This window comes from Neopsephotus bourkii, unplaced genomic scaffold, assembly GCF_033783945.1.
Source record: "Neopsephotus bourkii isolate Nb327-2 ecotype Australia unplaced genomic scaffold, CSIRO-AGI_Nbou_v1 NB_168, whole genome shotgun sequence".
Lineage (NCBI taxonomy): Eukaryota > Metazoa > Chordata > Aves > Psittaciformes > Psittacidae > Neopsephotus > Neopsephotus bourkii.
The window spans coordinates 476,037-497,298 of record NW_026900684.1 but is presented as its reverse complement, the minus strand read 5'-3'; the positions used below and the strand labels follow the sequence as shown (position 1 = coordinate 497,298).

At 37.8% G+C, this 21,262-nt stretch overlaps 1 protein-coding gene across 4 annotated transcripts in view; it reads left to right on the top strand.

Annotated features, from left to right (window-relative positions):
- CLOCK (clock circadian regulator) overlaps positions 1 to 21,262 on the top strand; it is a 60,444-nt gene that overhangs the window by 3,581 nt on the left and 35,601 nt on the right. For 3 of the 4 annotated variants that reach the window (XM_061370472.1, XM_061370463.1, XM_061370445.1), the window contains exons 2-4: positions 7,200 to 7,311; positions 10,046 to 10,137; positions 14,509 to 14,562. The gene's annotated coding sequence lies outside the window, so the exon portion shown is untranslated. Of the gene's footprint in view, positions 1 to 7,199; positions 7,325 to 10,045; positions 10,138 to 14,508; positions 14,563 to 21,262 lie in introns of all 4 variants that reach the window. The other variant, XM_061370454.1, reaches the window with a different exon arrangement.

The following is a 21,262-nucleotide window of genomic DNA, read 5'->3' as shown; positions in this document are numbered from 1 at the left end:
AAATACAAAATCACAGAAGAGGAAGGAGACTCATAGTTAATGCAGTTGTGTGTTGCCCTGAAGGATTACATTCTCAACCCTTACTGCTGCCACAAAATTCCTTTGTAATGCAAAAGCCACTTTAATTTTTGCATACCTCATGCCTGAGTGTTTAATTTTATAGTCTTAATATTCCCTTACCATACTTTTTGTGTATAATATAAATTCTTAATTATAGCCGCTTTCAGAATATATAATCATATATGTAAAAAGTTTTGGCACTCTGCGATTGTCATATATTTAGTATTATGTGGAACCAACAAGGCTTCTCATTCTTTCATGTTGCACACTTTGGATGCTTTCCAGCTGTTACATTTTGTTATTAAAATCACTGAATTAGTTTTCTAATTCTGCACTGCTGTTCTGAGGAGTATTGCTGAGTATATTATAAAATCATCATTAGTAGCATTAATATTTTATTACATACAGTTCCTTAAAAATTAGATACACCCATGAGATTCAAGACTGATAAAGGCTTGTATTTAGAGGATGGAGCTTATGAAGCTTAGTAGATACTATGGGCATTCCTCATCTTCATGATAAAAATGTAGCCAAATTAGGCATAAACGCTTCTAGTTGAATGTTTAGTCCTTGAAACTATGTGTTTAATAATCTCAGACAATATAGGAAAGATTCAGTTTTGAAGCTATCATCATTTACAATGGCAGCCTGGTACCACCAGGTAAGTGGTGCTAGTTTATTATGCTCATATAAACCAGAAGAAAACAGTTATTGGAGTAAGTCTGTTCCATTTAAAGTGGATTTTAAAAATATGCGTGGCTTTGTTCTTCTGTAGAGGTCCATTTAGAATTCCATTAAAAGGATATTTGCAGGTTTCTCTAAGAAGTTTTTTTTTTTTTCATGTATGTTATTTTGCCATATGGCCAGGTCCATAAATTAATACAGAGAAGTCAAAACTGTGGTTTAGATGGACTGTGGGTGTCTAGCCCCAAATAAAATTGTAACCATGTGTAGGCTAAATTTTACAGGTCTCTATGTTTTCACTAGTAAAGTTTTGCAAACACTTTGAAGTTTTGTTCTCATTCAGATATTCATAATCTTGTCACAGCTGAGCATCTTGGCATCTAAATCTGTTTACTATTCTTAAATTAGGCAATCTGTAACTTAGGCATTCACTTGTCCAAAGGCATGTTCAAACCACATCTCAGGCACACCTATGGGATTGGACTCAGACCAAACCCCTATGGTGACTCTCCCTTTTGTTCAGAAAAAACAAAGGGGTGAGGAGGAAGAGGTTTTGTTGATGTCTCCTTAAAAAACCCGAACAACAAACCAACAAAACCCCAAACCCTAAAAATCCACTTTTCCTTATGTATAAGATGATTAAGGTCTAATTGGGCCAGAGAGATACTAGGCCAGTTATTTTCTTGGAGAAAAAGGAGGCGAGTGCCTGTGTTCCAAAAACTATTTTGTATTTTCTTCCATTTAAAACTTTAAATGCCATTAGAAACTGGAAATCAGGACTTGTCTCTGTCATTTGGGTGCCCTTCTCCCTAGAGAGGCATGCACATTGCTGGTTCTGCTCTGTCCAGCAAAGCTTTACTTTTTAATTTGTCTTCCATGTTCTGAAGAGTGCCACTGAAATGAGAAGTTCTGAGTTGATGCATCTTCCCAGTGAAATGTGGAGCCTGCTTAGAGATTATGGTTTGAACCCCTTCTGGCAGAGTGGAGAGCGGCTTTCAGATTTCTCTGTGCCAAATTACTGTGCTGTAACCCTGTGCTGCTGGACAAAATGAGAACACATCTTTTTCCTCCTGGTGTGTTAAATAGTATATTACTCCTCAGTAATTACTACTCAGTGGGAAAAGCTTAGTTATGTATGTCAAGGATAAGGACTAAACTTACCTGTGTCCTGGGCCTTCAGAAACAGGTTTGCATCTCTACTAACTTTTTCAAGTCTTGATGAGTGATGTGACTCTCGCTGGCTTTGGTTCTTTAGAATTGTTGTATGGAATCCCTTCTTGTGCCCCACTGATAATTTCTCAGTGAAGAGTATACCTTAGGGTAGCATTGCTTATTACGGCCAGAGCAGAATTTAATTAGTAACTGACCATGTGTTAGTGGTGTTGCTGTGGGACACACAGAAGGGAAGGAGAACCTGTGAATGGGCTAATCATCCAGCTAATCATCCAGCATGATGTCTGAATTTTAAGTGCTTTATAAGAAGGGTATGATATTGCTACATCATCTGCAAGAGTTTTCAGCTTGCAGCTCCAGAAGTTTGTATATCTCAGTGCTGGCAGAAGGATGGTCTTGGATACCATAAGCATCTCTATCTGCTGAACTAGTAGATATCCAGATAGTTCCAGCACTTGCTTTTAAATAATACTGGGGCAAGTATTTGTGAACATAGAGGAGGTGGGCCATCCTGTAACAAGTGGCTCTTGTGGGAGGGAGGGAAGTTAATGTGTGACTTTTCCAATGTGTACATTAAAAGTCTTGAGGAAATCTACATTTTAAATATAAAATCATGATCTTAGAGGATGAGAGTATGAGATACTAGGGTCTGATTAGAAAAGTATACTTTAAAATAAATAGTGTTAATAGCTAATTTCATATTTCCAGTTCTGAGAATGCTGCTGCTGTTGTAAAAAACATAACTCACCATTTCTACATTTGGGTAAAGTTTTTAATGACATAAACGTTAGTTTCTGGCATTTGAGAAAATTTGATGTGTTTGGCTGTTTCAGTGAGTATTTCATGTCATGTCAAAGTCTGGCTTTTGCCTTTTTACTGACATGTGCCCTGACAGGATAATACTGCACCAGTTTGGTGACTGCTGGCAAGGAGGTGGTTATGAATTTGGAGAGTGTGTGGTATCGTAAGGTAAAAGGTTCATAATTTTTCAGATGAATGTGTGACAGTTTTAGGTGTTCATCAGTCATCCAAAAACTTCAAGATATGTTGGGGTAAACCTGTCTTGTTAAATGGAGTAACTTCCCCAGTCCTTAGACCCCTAATGCTGTATTTGAAACATAAGTGTAAAGGTCAAGGGAAATGTGAAGATGTTTTGCCAAAGATTGCTTATTTCCCTTGGCTCAGTAAACAAGTAAAATTTTTCTCCATTAAAAGCTGTAGGGTGTTGCCTTTTTTTAAGCCTGATTTCCAAAGAAAACGTGATTTATGCTTTTTTTCCTTGTTTTCTCTCATTCCTTCCTCACATATTCACCAATAGCTTTTAAAATCATTGACCAGTTACAACCATGTTTGTAGGAGAGAGGGAAATCTCTGCTTGTAGTTTTCCTACAGTTTGGGGGAAAATGGCAAAGTGGGTAGAGAGAAAGGTGTCACTACTGTCACTACCCTCTTTTAAGAGAGTGCAATACAATTGGCACTGGCCTGTTGCTTTTTTTTTTCCTTTTTTTTTTTTTTCTTCAGCATGGCTGGGTCTGTGCTGGGTAGGAGAACACAAGATGGGTCTGTGCTGGGTGAGAGAACACAAGCCAATGGGTCTTGAGGAGACAGGCATAACATTGGGTTGTTTTGGAAGGGGATGGGGACTGAGAATATTGTGGTGTGTCAGAGGGGTGATGTGAGGGGAAGCTGCCTTCTTGTGGTGGTGAAGAAGAGAGCAGAGCTGTCAAAACTGTGCTGTGCTGCCCCTGAAGAGCTCATTTAATGATACTTTGGTGAAAGATATTTTGACCGTTAACCAGGGAATCACTGTTCTGAACAGAATTACATGATACTGTGTTTCACTGACTGCAGGGTTTCCTGACTCAGTTTGGTTTGGTATGTAAAAGAAATCCTTCTGAAATTAAAATAATAGCTTTAAGCTGTGGTTAAGTTCTTATCTTCGCATTGTATGAGGGGAAAAATGGTTTTGATATATTTCTTTTAAAAGACTATAACTTAGACCTTGCTTTCAGTACTAAAAAGGAAAAGAAAGTGTAACTTGAGCTTAAGAAATAGGACTTTTCCCTTTAAAGACCACAGTGAATAAGTGCTTTTACTAAGGGAGAGATGAAACTGAAAGGGTGCCATCTGAAGATTTCTGTTTATACTAGACAGATACTGTACAACATATATCCATTAATAGCCAAAGACTAAAATTACTTTTTTTTCTCAGTATAAGAACAAAAGATAGTACCTCCCAAATGGGAGTTTCTGTAAGCCCACTCTGCTGTCCTATAACATGGAGTTAATAGTTGAAAAGCAGAAGGGGCTAGATTTCTGTCTGATATTTCTCTGGTTCTTTCGTATCTTGCATGTATTTGCATTACTGATTAATTATGCTAAACAGTGGACTGAAGTTTACTTCTGTCAACTTGCAGGATTTTATCAAGTCTCAGTGGAGAATTTTAGTGTGTCCTCCTGATGGGTTTAGAGAAACTTCTCATAGACTTAGGAATGGTGAGAGTGAAGAAAGCTTTATCTTGCTGCTTTTGTTTCTTGAGAATTCCCAGCTCAGTAATGCAAAATATGCTTTTCAAGCCTTCAGTAACCAATATATAATCTTCACAAATTTTACAGTATTCACAAATTTTAATTAATTTCAATTATTAAAACAGTTCTGCTTTAAAATATATTGGACTGCAAAATAGCTAGGGAGGCCTTGATTTGTGCTTATTTAAAAGTAGTTTTCATAGTAACAACAAATATTCTAAAGGAAACAGGATTTTCCTCTGACTGTGAGTAGAAAAGCAAGTAGCAGCGTGAATAGCAGTTTCCAAGAACTGTCAGAATAGGAATGCAGAGTCTCACACATATACTCAGTTTCCTCACTGACAATTTTCATGTAGTAAAATGATTTAATAAAATTTTTCTTGCCATCCACAACAGCAATATTCATTATATGTAATCAAGCTACTACCAGCAGTTGCGTGGTTGAGGATGAAACTGAAGTTTGGAACAACTGTGATAGTTCCATTGCTCTAGCATCTCAGCAATTTTGTTTAAAATACATTTTCCAAAAATGTTTATTGTTAAAATACTGTATTTCATTTTTTTTTCTTCAAATTGGTCCTTTTTTTTTTTTTTTCCCCAGCTCAGAAGCATTAGTTGAACATGCTGTGCTCGCTAAGGCTTTGCGTGATGTTTCATAGATAAGATACAGTTTCAGCCCTGAAGAGCTTGTGATCTGAATTTCACTGATGTAGAAAATGAGGAGGATGACCTCAGAAAGGGGGACAAGGGTTCAAATGAAGAAGTGAGTCGTAGTGAGTAAATTAAAGCAGTAGTCGTTTCTAAGAACAGAATAAGGTAGATCAGCAAGGAGGAAGATGAGACAAGAAGAGCAAAAGACAACATAAAGCAAGTCCAAATAGTATAGGGATTTGAAGGAAAAGAGGGAAAATGTTTTATTTTGCAAGATCTGGAAAGAATAATAAAATCAGGAGAGGAGTCTGATTCAAGGTGAAGAGTAACTGGAAGGTGCTGGAAAATGAGACAGGAAGAAGATACTTAGATACTTGTAAATTATGTTGATGGATCTGGCTTTTATGAAGAAAAAGCCTCATGCGACAGGGAAGGAATTTGAGAATGTGCTGGTTTGATCGGCTTGGCAGAAAAATCAGGACATTTATTCTAGTACTGAGAAATTTTTTAACCCCTTAAGAAATTTAGCTGTCAATTTAACTTGCTTTTAAACAACAGGCAGTTGTGTCTTAAGATTCAGTCTCAGGCCTTCACATTGCTTTCTTGCTGCCTGCTATTACACCCAGGTTTTGTTTAAGCTGGAGGACTTTTTATGAGTTCCAATGCAATTGAGGTGGTGCCATAGAAACCTCTAAGATCAAAGGTAATTGAAGCATTGTCGTGGTTTAAATCCAGCCACTCAGTTTGTTCACACACACCCCCCCCCCCCCCCCCCCTTCTTGATCCCGGAGGGATGGGGAGGAGAATCAAAAGAATGCAACTCCCACGGGTTGAGATAAGAACAGTTTACTAACCGAGGTATAATACAAATCACTACTGCTACCACCAATAATAATAATGGTAAGAGAAATAACAAGGGAAGAGAATACAACACCTCACCACCCGCCGCCTGATAACTCGGCGCCCCCCGCCTGACCAAGCACCGACTGATACGTAGTCCAACCCTGCAGTCCACTAGCCCTTCTGGGTAACTCTCTGTTACATCCTGGGCATGACATGCTGTCGTATGCAATACCTCTTTGGCTAGTTTGGGTCAGATATCCTGTCTCTGCTTCCTTTCGGCTTCCCCTCCTCCCTGGCAAAGCATGAGACTCGGAAAGTCCTTGGCCAGACCAAACATTTGAGCAGTAACTAAAAACATCGGTGCTATCAGCACTGTTCCCAGGCCGAAAGTCAAAACCACAGCACTGCACCAGCTACTAAGAAGGAGGAAAAACGACTGCTACTGCTAAAGCCAGGACAAACATTATCACCTTATCTAAGTCAAAAGGATCACAAACTTTTTTCACTAAAATAAGTGAAACTGCTTTTCAAAATTATTTTCATTAAACTGGTACTACCTTTATATGGACAGTTAATTTTATGGATGATTTACATTGAGTTAGATTAATCCTTGTATTGCTGGCATAAAAATGAAAAGTAATCTCTCATAAACTTGCATATATTGATTTTTAAAATGATACTTAGGCACTTTTCCTGTCCCATAGTTTGTCATTTATTCTGTATATGCTGGTATTTGATTAAAAACATTGATTTCTGACATTAGAATATTTTGTTTTACTGGACAGATAAGTGGATGATAAGTCTTCTGTTCTTAACCCATTAGTCTTGTCCAGTAGACCTTCTTCAGACATTGTCATTCTTCTTCCTCAGTTTGACAGCTTCTTCTATCTATGTTGTTTTTACTAGGGGACAAGGAGTCAAAGAACAGGAATTTTGAAGTTCTTTTGATTTTTTTAATATGCTTGGCCATGTAGGAGTGTTAAATAGAAAGTATCAATAATGATAACTAGAAGTTAACCCAGCAGGGTTGTCAGCAGTGAGATTACATTATGAAATTGGTGCATGTCTATTTAAAACAGAGCACTGTACGTAGGGATACAGAATTTGTGATGGGTAGTAGATGGAGCCATTTCCTTGTGAAATAAATACTGTTTGTGTATGGAAATCCCTAATGTATAGTTAGCTTTTGCTTACTGAAATTAGTTTTTTGTTTGTTAGGGGAAGTTGTTCTGAATGGATTTATCTTTATAGAACTGTAGGGTTTTGTTGTTGTTTTTCAGAAGACTGTGCCAAAGAAGACTTGCTCAGATGACATCACATTTGGACTACTAACGCTATCCACCCACTCTGCAAGGCACAATGCATTTCTAGGTAATTAAAATAAGTATGTAGATTTTATTGCTACTAGAACAGTTATGCTTTAAACAGAAGCATCTCTTTTTCAACCTCAGGCAAGGTAGACATTCCACTTCAGTTTGAGATTGAAATTAATGTTGTGTGGGGGCAAGAATAAACTTCAAATAAGCTTTTAATAAGCTTTCAATCTGTACACTGGAGCATGGAATGAAACAGTTGAACTAACTGTACCTGAGCTGCCTTGAAAAATAGAAGTTAAAAAAACTCCAACCCAACACATCCTGTGGTGGCACTGTCCCCAGCAGTTAGGTTTGCTAATGTGGCCCTGTGGTTTCTGGAGACTGAATCAGTGTCTCTCCCAGGGATTCATTGCAGTGAATGAGCATGTGTAGTGCAGTGCTTACAGCTTTTTTGGGGTGGATTGTTTGGTTTTTTAGCAGATGCTCTTGTTAAAGTGGAGGGTGGGCTTAATACCTCCACTTTAATAAAAGTTAATGTAAGAATATATATATAGAAAGCAAAAAAATGCATATTAATAGGTTCAAGTATCAGTATCTATTCACATGCCATCTTATTTGTGCAAAGGTTGTGTTTGCCTGCTTCCTTGATTGGTCACTCTGTGTTATTCAGCTGAAGGTGGTTGAGGAGGTCCAGATGTTCATGTTTGCAAGATTTGTTCATGTCTTATCTTTCAGTAAGGTTACTGATTGCTTTGTACATCTGTGGTCACACAAAGAGAAGCACAGAACAGACAATGTAGTTTAAGGTTCTTCTTATGAGTGACAAAGGGGTTTTGATTTGTTGTATCAAGAGGATCGTGGCCATAGCCCTCTGTAGCCTTCACGTATATGCTTACGTGTTTTTTATAAGTAGGTATTATTGTTAAATTTTTTCAGACATTCCATTGTTTTATTCACTGGGTCAGAAAACCCTGAAACATCATCTGTTTAGGCAGATCAGACATTGTGCCAGTCTTGCTGAAACTCTTGCTGACAGAAAGCCTTCTTATGTTCCCAATGGCTTGTCATGCATTGGAGATAGAATCATAGAATAGTTAGGGTTGGAAAGGACCTTAAGATCATCTAGTTCCAACACCCCTGCCATGGGCAGGGACACCTCACACTAAACCGTATCACCCAAGGCTTCGTCCAACCTGGCCTTGAACACTGCCAGGGATGGAGCATTCACAGCCTCCCTGGGCAACCCATTCCAGTGCCTCACCACCCTAACAGGAAAGAATTTCCTCCTTATATCCAATCTAAACTTCCCGTTTAAGTTTTAACTCGTCACCCCTTGTCCTGTCACTGCAGTCCTTAATGAAGAGTCTCTCCCCAGCATCCCTATAGGCCCCCTTCAGAAACTGGAAGGCTGCTTGGTTGTGCATGAAGTTTGGTTGTGAATGGAGTTACAGGTAGCAGTGCTTGTAGTTAACAATGCTTGACATTTTATATTCTAAGACCCTGGTTTTAGTTGCTTATAATTTAGCAAGACTTAAATCACTGAGCAGCTGTTCTTTGCTTTATATATCTGCTTCAGCTAAAACTTTACCAAAGTCAGCCTGTATGTATGAAAATGTGATGAGGGGGAATACGGTCCCGTTTTCTTGATTCAGAAGGCACTGAAAATCCTACCACTGGAAGCATAAAGCACCTGTAAATGTTAGACCAAGCACTCAAGTTTTTAGGAGAAAACTTAAACAGTTATGCTGGGGTGTTTTTTTTTTTTGAGATTTGTTTTGTTTGAGATTTGGGTTTTTTTTTGTAGGTTTTTTTTTTTTTTTTGTGCCATCCTGAGCTCTTATATTAGCTGGCTTGACAGATTTCTGAAAATATGGTTGGCAGCAGTTCAGTGATTTGTCTAAATGTATTTCATCTGTCCAAATCAGATGAGGTAGATATATTCCAAACCTTTTTAATTGTACCCAGACATAACTACTGAGCATGTTCTAGCTCTGCTGTGAGAAATGGGAAGAGATTGTTTCTAAGCGAGCTAAGAGATTAGGTTTTACATATGGCTCAGAGCAGTTCACTTAAATTAATGGGATACCATAGTGGAGTTGCTGAGTGAAGCAAAGTAATGCCCTGGGCTAGGTAGAGAGGAGGAGGGGGTGAGAGAAATCATCACTCTATTTGTCTATAGATTCAAAGTATGAGACAGGTAAAGACAGACTTGCAAGACAGTTTGGAGACTTCTAATTCTACTTATTTTGCTGAAACTAGAATTTATAGTTTCGAGGATGATCTTCACGTTTCCATTCCTCCCTTTTGCTTATTACAGGACTGCAGTGAACTTTTCAAGTTTTTGGGGGATTTTTGTGTTGAAGTGATCCAGGAGTGTCTGGCATTCATGAGTTACAGGAAGATGAAATCTGTGTTCAGTGCAGGAGTAAATGGAATGATTTGTTGGTTATTAGATCTTTATTGATTGAAAATGTAATGTTTAATTAATATTAAAATTATGTAGTTGTCTAAAAAAAACAGTGGGATAAGCTGAATTTACTGTTGATGAAAATTGCACTGATTTTTTTATTATTAAAACCAGAATTTGGGTTTGCTTTCAAGTCCAGGTCCATACAGAAGGAAGCTTCTGAAATGAAAAGGATTGTCATTATACTTAAACTTTTCAATATATGTACATGTGAAAGTTTTTTTTTGTGTTTTGTGATTTGTTTTTTGTTTGTCTTAATAAGACAATTTTTCTTTAGTAATTGCTTTTAAAAGATCTGCTTTTCTTATTATCTAATTTTTAGCAAATGCAGAGTGAAGCCCATTCTTTCATTTGCAAAAATCTTCTGGAAAATTACTTGGATGTTTTATATTGAATGTCAGTGAAACTAGGTGAGTCTCTGAATATTTCTGTTATTCTGAGCAACTAACGAGTTTACTGTGTGTGACAAAATCCTGTTTATAACTTAAATGCTAAAACTGTGGCATTTAACCTAAAATTATCATATAAACAAATTACATTGTTCAGAAAGGAGGGAAAAAAAAAAAGGCAAAGATTAAGCAACATATTCCTGGCTTTACTCCTAGGGCAAAAAGCTGTGGATATGCCCAATATATTTTTATCTAGTGTTTTTGCAATGAAGTTCTTGCAAGCATAAGTTGCTGATTAGGTTCCTTTAATGTTTCTGTGTTGCTGTATTCTTGGAGGTGCTGTTCAGAACCAGGCTAATTTCAGTCTTACAGTAGGGTGATAATGCTGTGTCGTCAGTCTGATTTTTTTTTTTTTTTTTGCTCAATTCACGTAGTTGCTTAGCGCTGGATTTGGAAATCAGTTTAAATGATTGAAGCAAACACATGTTCGTCTTCAGCCCTTTTAAATTCTGTTTGAGTTAGCACAAGTTAAATCACAGTGATAGTGTTTACATGCCTGACTCAGTCTACACGATCTCAATTTCCAAATCAGAAAAAAAGGCCTGACAGCTCTGTTTTGAAAGTTCAGAGATGCCAGAATCTTTGGTTTTCTCTTGCTGTATTTAATACACAGGTAACAGGATGAAATAAATAAATAAATAAAGGAGAGAAAAATCTGAAAGAAATAAGGGGAAAAATGAAGTAAAATATTTAAAGGGGAGAAAAAATGACATAAAAAATGGAGTGAAGAAAGAAAGGAGAATTGAAGCCAAAGTATTCTGTTTTGTAAGATGACTCCTGCTTTGCTTAGTCTGGTTTGGAAAGGTGCTCGAGCTTCATTCCTTTCCCAGAAAAGTAGTTTGTAAGTTCTGCTACAGGTGCAAAGTGATCTTTTGCCTCTACTGGTAACATACAGGTCTAAATCAATTATTAAATCCCTGGAAAATTTTGAATGGCCTGTGTGATGTTGATGTTTGCTTCTGGAGACCAGATGAAATCAAATCCAAAATAAACCCTCTTGAACAGCTAGCAGTGGAGTGTCAGCACCAGCTGCTTTGATCTACTGATCCATTTCTACTGTTACAGATTACTTGCTAATGGAAACCGAGCCAAAGTTGCTCGCTCTGGTTATAGGTCAGTATACCAGGGTGATGAATGTCTGTGAAAGGTATCTAGCCTACAAATCCAGTTACAAGTTTCAGTGCTAATGTTTATAACTGAAGTTCAAAGTGCCACAGGCGTTCTTTGCAACTTTTGTTAGTACAAGCTGTCAAGGAAACAAACAAATACTACAGTTGACAGTGAATCAAATGACTAAATTATAGCTGCCTTTTGAAATTTTTATTTAATCTGTTAGTCTTCCCTGTGTATATTCTTAAATCATTAAAATAGTTTTCTGATTTTCTGAATTTCATGATTTTTATACATAATTCTAAATTTTTTGCACTTCCCACTCAAAGTGTTTTGCTTGAGCTCCTCATCTGCACTGAAAAATTGCCAAGTCCAGTGTTTTATTCCAGTCATTAAGTAGGAACAAGACAGGAAATGGCAAAGAAAGTCTTCACAGGTGTTTGCAGCTGTTACCATTTTTCTGTACATTGAGCTGTCATGAACCAAGACTGATTTATTTCCCCCCACCCCCTGAATGAATTCCTCAATTTAAAGTTGCAGATTGGAGTTGCTAAGGTTTTGAAAATTTAAGTAATGTTTATTTGCTAGCGTTAAACCATTTTATCTTGAAGAAAAAGTTGTAAGAGTTCTCCCCATCTACCCCATGTAATTTTAAGTTCAGAGATTCCCAGGAATTTTGCACACTTACTGTTAGTGTCATATCCTACATGTCTAAGTCAGTGGTCAGAGCTAATCTTGTTTGTGAGATCTTTGCAGAATCCAGGCCTTAGCTTTCAGCATTTTTTCCAGAAAATTTTTAATATTCAAGCAAGATTTATATTAATAGGGACTTTTAAACCAACAGCCTTTCAATATAATAATTAAAAAACGTATCTAAGGCTGTAAGGCTTTAATGTATGCTTAAATAGAATACAGTTTTTTTCAACAGCCTGTTAGCCTTTGGCCTCAACATATAGTTCATATTAGTTCCAGGGTTTCCTGTGAATATTGATAGCTTTTCAAATCCATTCCTCTATACCAGTGTTAAATAGGCTAGTAGCAAGATCCTAGGTTATTGAAACTATGTTCACAGTGTTCTGAGCAGAATAAAATTGCCATTGAAAATAAAACCTGATTATAGCTTTATTTATTGATAACTGATATAGTACTTGAAAATTGAAATAGCTATAATGCTTTTATAAATACTTCTTTAATGTTACTTTCCAGGACTTAAGTGCTAGATGATTAAGTCAGGTTCCATTAATAAAGTGGGAAAAGAGCTGATAAGGGGTGTTTTATTTGCTTTGATTTAAGATATTAACTGGAAAATACATCTAGTGCAACTTGATTTTTGCTAGATCTGACTTGCTAATTTTGGTGGCAGTCCTAACCAGTACTAATTTTAGCATCTTCAGGATTGACCTGGAAGAGAAAGGTCTAAATGTTTGCAGATGAAATATATGGTGGTACTAATCTGGGAGATGATGAGAGCTTGAGAGTGCAGAGAAGGCTTTGAGGGGCAAGGAGTAAGCATACCGATACGTGTGTTATGATAGATAGAAATAGTGCAGTCTGATCATTCTGTGAAAGAAAAGCTAGAAGAGGGGTGAAAGAGAAAAAGAAAAAAGCTGAAAGAGTTTAAAGTCATGCAGGTATAGTGAGTAGTACTTGATACAATTTTGTGATATTTTATACAGTAAAAAGGACTGAGTTCTCACATAAATAACTTAGAGGATTCCTTTGAAAATGTTAAAGTTCATATGGAAGTGTCAGGACAGAATCTGAATTCCCCAAAGTACAAAAAGGAGCTGAATTTGTGACTTTTTTCTCCTCCATAACCTAATACTGAAAATTATTGTCTCGCACATGGTAGTAACAAAGCTTAAGAAAGCTTTTCTTTGAGATTTCTCAGTTGTGTTTTATGTCTTTCACTCAATACAGTGATCATAAAAGATTTTTGAAGGAGCTGGGGGAAGAGTAAATGACAGAATTGTTGCTGTGAGCATTGAATTAGTTTGCAGGGTCACAGAAACCTTCATGTAAATATTCCAAATGCTTGAAAAGTAATATTGTCATCATAAATAAACAATTGAATTTACAGTCAAATTGACTGGGCCCAACGTTTTGAAGAGCATGCTGATCTATGGGGACAAGGAATTTGTTGGTCTTCTTTTGCTGCTTTTTGGTGACCCTCAGAAGGTGAATTCAGTGGGTTTTCTGGACTGGCTTAGCACAAGCTGGGGGAACTTTCTGCTCGTGTCAGTAGCAAGCCACAAAGGAGGAGGGCATGCTGCTGCTGCTCAGGTGAATGAGAAAAGTATTTGAACAAATTTGATGTCTGTGGAAATTGATAATGTTTTAGAAACAGAATGCTAAAAACCAGTTGCTTGAATGTACTGTGCTACTTCAAACTACAGTTTTCCTTTGAACAGTGTTTACTGAACAGTCAGAAATCCAGTGTTCTGTGTTAAGTATTCTAGCACTTGAAGACTTAAGTAAAGATGTTCTTCCTTTTTTATTTCCATATAAATAAGGATATATATGCAGACTGATTACAGTAAAATTACTTTAGAGTTGAGTCTATTTTTCTGCATTGCTGTTTCTGTTCGTTTCAAGTAGTACTATCTTTTTTGATATAATGCACCATCCTTCCTGTCTGAGCAAGTCCATTTATTGACTAAATGATGGCTGATGTTCCATTTCCTTTTGATTCTTGCTTATAGTAGGGTGGTGAAAGGATACCCAACATCTGTCCCCAAAGTGGTTACAAAGTATTTCGCAAAAAGTTTCCAGGGACAAGAAAAGTGAACTTTTTCTGCCTTGTTTTTGTCCATTCTTTAGCCAAGACAACGATAAAGACATTTCCCCTCTGTACCAATTGCAGAACTTATTCAATTTATTTTGTTTGGTTTTTTTATTCCCCTCTCCTGTTAAGGCACTTCTTCCCTGTGTAGCATGAAGCATGTGCCCTGTATCTTGGGTTTTGCCATCACTGCAATCCCAGTTGAGTCTGGATTGTTATATTGAAAGTTAAAAAAGTAACTCCAGTGTTTGTTTGTTTGTTGTTGTTTTTTTTTTAAATGAAATTAATGAAAATGAAATTTTTTTAATGAATTTTTTAAATGAAATGAAATTTAATGAAATTTTTTTAATGAAATTAATGAAGTATTGCAATGCAGGGGTTTGGAATTCTGTAACTGCAGTACTGAGATTTAGTGTATACGCTTGCTGTTTCTATAACAGGCAGTTCTACTGGAGGAAAGCCTGAAGGATCCACTGACAGACAACAGAATTTTAAAAAGTAAGTCTTGTCTTCCGTTAAATCTTGTTAATCTTATGAACATAACAATAAGCATGCTCATGCAGAAGTGTGTTTTGGTGCATCTTTTTAGAATACACTGAAGTTAGTATCCCCTAGCATTTCCTTATTCCGCTTTGTTCTGGTTTTCTGTTGCTGCATTCTTTTTTCTTTTGTTATCACTTTCCTGTCTCCAGGATGATGTGCAGGATGGGGGAGGCAGGGAGGAGGAGCTGCTTGTTCTGTAATTTTTGGCTTGTACTCTGCTTCACTGTTGGAGCTTAAAATGTTCCTACTGTCTCATCTCAGGGAAATGTGAGTGTGAAGTCTTACTTTTTTCTTTTTGAAGACCCTTTCCAGTGAAGTGCAGTGCCTACTCCATTCTTCAGGCAGTCAAACAGTCCACTCTTCACAAAAGCTTTACAGAATAATCTAGCTGTGCATGAGTCACCCGCACTGACAAATGTGAGCATTAGAAGCACTTCCACAGCTGCACAATCAAGGGTTGTGCAATATACTTGGAAAAAAAAAAGCCTATCACTAAATATTTGTGAAGTGTTTTATTTACATGTTTGCACTTCTGCATGGGATGGGTAATTGAGTTTCAGATTAAATACTTGCTTTCTGAAACATCTGTCACTTGTTCTTGGGCGTTGCTGTTAGCAACTGTACTAATTTTTTGTTATATATGTCCATTTGGTACACTTGTGCAATTCTAAGAGTTACAAATAGCTGCTGTGGGTATAAATCATTCTTTCATTCAGTTGTCTTAGTTACATATTATTCATTTAGGTGAATACCCTTGTATAAGTATCTGTACTGAGAATCAAAACAGTCACAGTTCATGCTCATTAACATCTTATTTGATAGATAGGTTGATAGCTACTTAGCCACATGTCAGGTATTTATACTCCTGTGCTTTATATTTTGCTTGTATTTCACATTGGCTTTAAGGCTGAATTCTGGTTTTGCTTTCATATCCAGAAGCTGATCCATAAATCTGAATCAGTGTATCTAAACAAAGCTCATTCTGTCCAGAAATTTCATTTGCAGCCATGCATGGGAGAGAGTACAGATGTTTCATTTAAATATGAAGCAGACTTCTCGAGTAGTACCTATGGTGCTTGTTTCTTTGAGCACAAATGTGAATCTTGTTTTTCCTCATTTTGTTCTCTGGTTGTAATTTAACACAGTGTAGGTCAGCATGAAATCGCATTGTTGCCAAAAGATGTCTAACCTGGTGATTCACTGCTTCCCCTTCCCTTGTGCCAACACAGCTTTTGAGCAGCCATATGGTGAAACAAATGTAGTTGATTTAGCTGAATGAAACAGTATTTCAGTTCGTTTTAGGCTGGACCAGTTTTAGCCTGTGTTGAGTATGTGGTCACACATACTAATGCTAGCAGAAAAGAGGGAATTTATGGGTATGGAAATGGTAGGTCAAAGGCTAACATTATGGAAACTTTTGACTTGGCTAAGGAGTTTGGTAGAAGTGTTTGCAAATATAAATAACAGGGTGCGAAATGCCTAGTATCTGTAGCCATCTAGTTACCTGCATGGTCTATGTATATATTGGTGTCGCTCTCTTATGCGGAAATTCTTCATCTGCAGACTGCGTCAGAGGGTCTGTTTCTCCCACATTCTAGGTGAATATCCTGTCCAAGAGTTAGGAGTAAGTCTGTCTCCTGTTAGAAACCAAAACAAAATGGACAACAAAAAGCAGACAAACCCAAAACAAACAAACCAACCGCCCGTTGAGTTCATTTCACTGAGTTGTCTGTCATATCCTGCCGCTTTCCCTCTGCCCCCTCCACACCTTTTTAATGCATGCATAACTGAGAAGCAATAAGATGTTTCTGGAGGTGCTGGATAATGCTGTCTTAAAGGAATAAGTTGTTTGCATGAAATAGTTGGGTGTCCCTTAGAAAGTAAGGTGACATAAAGGAAACAAAATTGATTAAAGACTTACAGCTATATCCTTAAATTCTCCTAAATAGACTGAAAAGGCATTTGGTGCAGAAATAACTTGCATAACTTAAATTCATATAGACCCTCTCGGCCATCTGTTGACTTCTTGTATTTCTGAAGATTTTAGAAGGCAATAGTGAGATCAGAACAAGAAATTTTGACTGAATGTTTTTCCAGATTAGTCACTACTCTTTATGTACAAAGTGTTCATTTGGATATAAAAGTTAATTTCACTGGGTAAATTTTTCTGGCCTAGGATAGAATTTTGGAAAGATTAATTTGTGTGAGTTTCAAAAACTGCTCTTTGATTACCTTCCCCATCTCGCAAGACACATTTGCATTCCAAAGTCTGGCACTTAAGGTGTTCACCTAACATGTAGGTTCATGTTTTCTGCAGGATTAGTTGTAGTGGATAGCTGAGTGTTGTTGCAGTAATAATAAATGTAAAGCTTCATTTTCTAAATTTAAACATATCACCACCAAGCAGAAATTTTGTATAGAATGGAAGAAAAATTTACTTGTTCTCTTGTTTTGGATGTGTAATACTTATGTCTGTTTAATTTGATAATTAATTTTCTCCAGGACATTTTTCGAGAATTAGTGTACTTTCTGTATCTCGACATTCTTCCCTCTTATTATTGGGGGGGGGCCCCCCCCCCAGGAACACTGCTTAATTCTTTGATCTGTCTCATTTCTTGGTGAATTTTCCTATATATATTTTTCAGTGTAGGAATAAAGTGTTCAGTAAAATTTTCCTCTTTGGTGAGATTTAAGAGGATTCTTGCTGGTGTTTATGCTCTGAGGAAAATGTGACACACCATTTTAGACAAATTGTTTAAGCTAACCTGTATCTGATAGAAAGCATTTAACATTGTTAATGCTCTGTTTTATAAATATGCATATTGTTAATTGGATGACAATTAGATGGACACATTTCAAAGTGGTGTTACCTCCAGGATAGATATCTTGGTACCCTATTTTAAAGGTTTTTTTCTTAAATTTCAGTTAATACTGAGAAATTGTCAAGTGAAGAGCACTTTAGTTGGTCGGTTTTTGTCTGGTGATCTGATTCTGTAGAAAGTTGTATGTATGCAGCAGATAATTTTCTGGGATTATCATTAATATTCAGCTTTTGAGCATGCGTGTTTGGTATTTTTTCACCTTTTGAACTCACAAACCCTTGTCATTTGCCTACCTTCTCATATCCTTTTAAGAGCCTGAAAGAAGAAAGAGCGGATTTTTTGTTTGTTACAAAATGTACCAAGTTTAGATGTCTCCTGCGGGAGAGAATAGCAGACTCTCCAGATTTTACATCATCTGGACCCCTTTTTCTGCAGCACTGTGGGCATTAATTTAGGATCTGTTCTTGAGCTGGCTGCCTGCAGGTTGGTTCTGTCCAGGATTCCATTAAACGAAGCAGAAATTTATGGAGGGTGAAGATTTTCAGTTTTGAATTGTAACATTAACAGGTTAGCTGCTTTTGATTAAAACCCATGTTGTGAAATACTGGGGTTGGTTTTGGGTTGTGTTTTTTTTTTGTTGAGCACAGTTTTTAAGGAGGCAGTAGGTGTGTTTTTTCAACCAGGCTTGATTGTGAGCTGAATTTTATTTTAAATGTGCACATGCAGTGTATACTCTTGCATCTAACCCATGGTTCCCTGGTACAGATCCAGCAGTGGCAGATGTAGGTAAGAGGTTCCTGCTGCTTTTTGTTAGAGGGGTGCTGTTCTTCAGGTGTGCCGATTTTCAAAGGTGCACGAAGCCACACTTTCTAATAGGAGCAAGACAATAAAGATTGTGCTTAAAAGTGTGCGATGTGTGGGTTCTTTTAGACACATCATTTCACAAATCTGTTTGTGTGTGGCCAGAGCTGAAGGAGTGCCACCTCCAGTGAGAGCCAGGGAAGAGTGGCAAGAAGCAGGGTGGAGCCTTACAAAAATGGGCACAAGTGGAACTGTAACATGTAGCCACAGTCTTTCTCTTGTACAGGCTAGTTGCGCAGGGTTTACAAGCATTATTTCTGCCACATTTACGGCTTTGTTCTTGAAGGAAGGGGATCTCCAGTAAGGAACTGAATACAAAGGAGAGAGAAAATACTTAAAGTGAGAATACACAGAAGAATAGCAGTTGTTTCTTATGGCCAGGACATTAAATGCTGTCTTTCAAATATCTCTTACAAACTTAGTTAGGTTTGTACTATTTTTTTATTATGCTTTATGATTTTCAGAGTCAGGGAATGTGTTTACTGATGAACTATGAATATCGGTATTATAATCACTTAGTTTTAATTTTTGTTAATAATTTGAAGGGGGCATGTAAACAACATGTCAGCTGTCTCCAGATGTAATTAATTTCGATCCTAGGGGCAAAAATAACAGACAGCCCAGAAAGGGATGGGGGGGGGTGGGGGGGGCGGTGGGGAGGAAAGCCTGGTAGGTGCCTCAGCACCCCACAGCCAAGGACCAATTATTAAAAGCCAGGCTCAGAAAAGAGCCCAGGTTGCCAGCAAGTTCCTGGTGAGCAGTCAACTCTGAGGACAAGCTAAGAAGTCAGATGGGCAAGTCGAAGGCCACATCAGTGAGGTATATGGGCCAGTCTCCAGTATAGCCTAGGCAAAGAATCTGAGTCTTCTTACAGCTTTCGTGCACATATCTTCATTGCTGTTGATTAGAGAGCTGCACTGTATTGAGGAGAGAGCTGTGCACTCATCTCTGGGGTGGGGGAAGAGATGCAGACTGCAGAGAAAAGTGGAAAGGGGGCAGCAGAACAGCTGGGCAAGCAGAGATTAGCCCAAATGATGGGGAACAGAGGAGTGGTGGGCAGGGGTGTTTAGCCATGAGCTAGAGATGGAAATTACAAACTGCCTTCAGTCCCAAGTTATAGAGCAAAGTTCTCTCATGATGGCTGGAGAGTCTTAATGCATGAAGAATGCAGGAGAGCATTGCATTTTCCTCTAATCCTCATCCGTATTTCTATGAAGGTATTATTTACACTGACTTAGCCAGATTTGTCAGAGCAGCTTGCAGAGGTCCATTACCTTTGCAGGGAGTAGACAAGAACGTATCTGTGTGACAAAGCAGTTCTAAGAACTTAACCTCTTTTTACGTCTGTGGTTGCTACCTTGTCTCCCACTCATAGTGATCTATCTGTAGGCTGTTCCAGCTGCTCCTGTTTGTTTCAACTGTGTAAAAGTAGATCTGTGAGAATAGTATGCACTTCTTGTGCATGATAACTTCACTAAATTTGCGATATCTCTGACCACTACCACAGCAGGCCTCCTAACAGGCAGTTCATCTCTCCTATAGACTGCTTGGACTTACCCTGTTCCCCAAAAGTCACTCAGGATCACACTTAAGACTGGATGAGTTACTCTGATAATGGCAACCCACATCATTACCTGTCCTGCTGCCCTTTATTCTTCACATTACACATTGTCCTTGTCTACTCGCTGCAGAAGTAATTGACCTGTGCAAGCTGCTGTGCCAGAGTAAGCTATTCTGTCCACTCACAAATTTTCCTAGTGAAAGGCCATCTGGGATCAAGTGCATGCCTGTGCTAGAAGCAGCCCTCTCCTGCTCTCTTCTCCTGTGAAGCAGGTGAAGATGTACGCCTGCTGTTATAGCATGTTTATCTGCAAAAAAAAAAAAAGACATTTCTGGGATGTGTCAGCTTTTCCACATGACCACAAACTGAAATTACAGTTAATTTGTTGACATGGTAGAGGAAAGGTGGTAATATATGACTACTTCTAGAATAACCGTTTCAGCTGCAGAGTTTGGATAGCATTTCTTGAAATTCCTTTCAGCGCAGTCTTCAGATATTTTTGTTTGTTATGCTTTTTTTTTTTTTGATTCTGAGGTAGAAAATGAAAGAGACATATGTCACTTTTAAAAACATAGTATTTTAACAGCTAGCCTTTGATCCAGCAGTCATTACCCTAATTTGCTTTCCATCGATGTGTATACTATTTCAATCAAAGAGCAAGTATGTTGAAACATGTTAACTTGTTACATTAAGCCAATCAGTGTCTGATTAGAGACCAGGTTATAGCTCAGTTGTCTAAAGATCTCTTGCTCTCTACAGAAGCTTATGGTTGCTAAAGTGGGAACTAAACCAAAGCAAATTCTTCCCCTTCTCCCTTTTACCCCACCTCCAAAGAAGAAAAATGTAAAGAGAAAAATGGTTGGGCTGGAGGTAAAACCTCTGAAGCAAAGAGCAAAATGGAATGCATGAGTGATAGTGATGCACTGTTCTGGGCATAAGGTAGTGGATGGACCTCTGCTTGCCCATTATGGTGTAATGTCCTAGTAGAGTAAAACCCTAGAAGTTCATAATCCACATTATCAGAAGCAAATGTTTATTTGTACCTGGAAATTGGAGTATCAAGAAGGTTTATAATTATCCTTGGAATCTGTATAAATAGAGCTTTTGGTGTTGTGCTTCTGTTGGGAATCAGGTTCTGGCTCAGCAAATTGCTCACAGTGTGATTTTTTGGCTCTTTGGCTTGCTTATTGTGGCATGCAGCTAGCGTTGGAGCTCTGCTGGGGCATCAGGTGCTGTGGAAGGGCAGATGGGTGTGCTCTGATTTTGATTCTTTAAACAAGATCTTCTCTAAAGCTAATCCTCAGTGATTATAATAACTAGTTTGCTCCCTTGGCAAAATAGGATTATGGCACAGAGATCAGATTGTATTAAAGAAGTTAATCTGTTTCTGTATGAAGAAACTGTAGTGCTG